The sequence below is a fragment of the Chenopodium quinoa genome, unplaced genomic scaffold (assembly GCF_001683475.1).
Source record: "Chenopodium quinoa cultivar QQ74 unplaced genomic scaffold, ASM168347v1, whole genome shotgun sequence".
Lineage (NCBI taxonomy): Eukaryota > Viridiplantae > Streptophyta > Magnoliopsida > Caryophyllales > Amaranthaceae > Chenopodium > Chenopodium quinoa.
The window spans coordinates 1,692,965-1,695,890 of NW_018743828.1; the positions used below are offsets into that span (position 1 = coordinate 1,692,965).

At 36.8% G+C, this 2,926-nt stretch overlaps 1 long non-coding RNA gene across 1 annotated transcript; it reads left to right on the top strand.

Moving 5' to 3' along the window:
* Positions 1 to 953: 953 nt before the first annotated feature.
* Positions 954 to 2,579, top strand: LOC110685497. The gene is made up of 3 exons (XR_002504085.1): positions 954 to 1,112; positions 1,650 to 1,702; positions 2,417 to 2,579. It is a non-coding gene; the product is annotated as an uncharacterized LOC110685497 (long non-coding RNA).
* The last annotated feature ends 347 nt before the right edge of the window (positions 2,580 to 2,926 follow it).

The window sequence follows — 2,926 nt, forward strand, 5'->3', positions numbered from 1 at the left end:
AACAGTGGCGCGACCACCGCAGTCAACCACCTCCAAATCCGCACCACCAAATCACCATTCAGTTGCAAAACAGCAGCTAACCACCGCAATCACCTCGCCACTATGACTGCAACCACCCCAGCCACCGAATTAACCACCAGCGCCTCCAAATTTGTCCCACAACAGCCTCCGTTGCACTCAGTTTGCAACCGCAAGCTTCAATTTTCAAACCAAAATCAAATATCTTAATCGAACGACTTCAAGATGATGATGATGATGCTCATTTGTGATGGTGAAGAGCAAGGAAAATTAAGGGAGGGAACGAGGGTCTGATTCATTTTGATGGATTTTTGGGGTCAAATATGGTAATTTTGAGTGTGGGTTTAAGATGTTTTCGAGGAAGGTGGTGGGTTTTTTCTGGTCGGGTTTCGACGGGGAAAACAATACCGAGGTAAGGGCAGGGGATGTAGGGAAGGGTGGTGGGCAGGGGCGAGTATGCGGGAAGGGAGGTGATGTAATGCCCCGTATTTTTAAGCCGTTTACTAATTATTAATTATGGATTTTTCCGAAATATGTTATTATACAAAAAATATCTATTTAAGTCCATATATGATTTTACAAAGATATAATTACGCTTTATAATTATATGAGTTAACTCAAAGTTGTCGGAATTTCAACCTCCAGTATTTTGCTTCCGAGTCAAACTAACAAGTACCAAATTATTCCTCCTTCCGTAATCAAAATCAACCCTTATATTAATACTACTCATATTCACAACATTTATTAGGCCGACTGCATTTATTGGGTCAGCAGCATTTATTAGGCCAGATGCATTTATTAGGCCAACAACATTTATTAGGTTGGCTGCATTAATTGGGTTGGCAGCATTTATGAAATCGGTTGGAATAGTACCTGAGTTGGGGCTATAAATAGTCATGGAACATGAGCTATTTTCATCACATCTCCTACTTCTCTTCTTACTTTCCTTTTCCTTTCTCCTTCCTCCCCCATACTCACCTCCTTTTAGCTTTCATTTGTGGTCTTGAGCTCCTCACGAGCACCTCCTCGCTGCCACCATACCGCCGCCATTCTACCACCACCTTGTTGCCATCCCCTTCCTTGCGTTGCTCACCGTACGTAAGCCATATATTTCTCATTTTAGTACTACTACTAAGTACTACTAATATTACTACTACTACTCTCAACTACTATTACTACTACTACTCACATGTTACGTACTACAACTACTACTTCCTATTATTATTATTATTATTATTATTATTATTATTGTTATTATTGTTATTATTACTATTATTATAATTGTTGTTGTTAGTATTATAGTTGTTGCTGTTTATATGTTTGCTACTACTACTACTACTACTACTACTACTACTATTATTATTAGCTAGCAACAACTAACTACTTACATATATAAGTCATATATTACTACGTATATATGATACTACAACTTCTACTTTTATAATTATTACAATTAATGTTATTATAATTATTATTATCGTTATTATTATTTATTTTATAAAAACAAGTGTTAATTTTATAAAAGGGTTATGATGATAAATTGTTCATGCACAACTAGTCAAAGTCGATAGTCTAAGTCCTTGTGTCTATGGGTTGAAAAGTATTTGATTAGGATTATTGGTTTGTTATAGGAGGAATTTCGGGTTCGAAATTAGGAGCTCCGTAATTGTGTTCAAAGATCAAGGTACGTACACGTGGCTAGATCTTTAAGAAAGTGGTTTTTATATGCAACGTGTTTTACATGTTAAGTGATTTCGAACCATGTTTAAATAATTGAGAAATATATTTCGGTGAAGCATGTTTTAATCGTTTAAATTTCAAATGTTAAAATATTTTATATGGTTGATTATAAACTTATTGCATTGATATTCAAGGAAGTTTTATTGTTTTAATTTATCCTGAGTATGGGATATTGGAAAGTTTATTTATCAGGATTTATCCTTAGTATGGGATATTGGAAAGTTTATTTATCAGGATTTATCCTTTGGATCTTTGGATTTTTAACTCCCACTATGCGGAGCAAGTTGAAGACTATGGATTTTGTATGACCTAGTCTTTCCCCTTGATAGCGCTATATAAAGGAGTTACTAGCTTGGGGGGTGTGCACACTTAGATGAGAAAATGATTTATGAAAATATAGATTGATCCATCCTATTCGGAATTATCTTTGGAAAGTTGGTTATTTCGGAAATTGGTTCTTTTGACAAGTTTTTATACATGAATTTCTATACAGGAATGGTTTGGATAAATTATGATTTATTAAAGTTAAATCCCTTCGAAAGCATGTTTAATTAATTAAATTGATTTTACATGTCTAGCATTTGTATATACTTAGCATTTTGGCTAATACGTATTTGTTTTGTTTTGGCTTGGCCCTACTTATCATTTTGATAAGTAGATAGGTGATGGCGATCGGACAACATGAACTATATGCTGCATTGGGAATGATGAGCGGTGATCACCTAGTTTAATTTAGTATACATAGTATTAGTGGTGTAGCAACTTTGAAAGTGTATCGAACTATTATTATTACTATTATTATTAATGAAAGATAAGTACTATTTTCCGCTGCAAAACTCTGTTAAGCCGTACGTAATCACGTGGCGGTAATACTCCCATGTTACTCCCTAAAGTTGGATTATTATTGTAAATATTAGAGAGTAATTTGGGGGTGTTACAGGTGAGGAAGCACCGGGGGTGCTCGGCAGCGGCGCAAGTGGCTGGAAGGGGGTTTCAGCGGTGAGTAGGGGTGTACACCGGTCCAAAACCGGACCGGACCTGGACCGGACCTGTTTGGACCGGGGACCTGAATTGGGTAATTATGAGGACCGGGGACCGGACCTGAATTAACAGGTCCGGTTCCGGGCCAGTCCTGAAAAATCAGGTCCGGTCCGGGTTTGGACCTGAA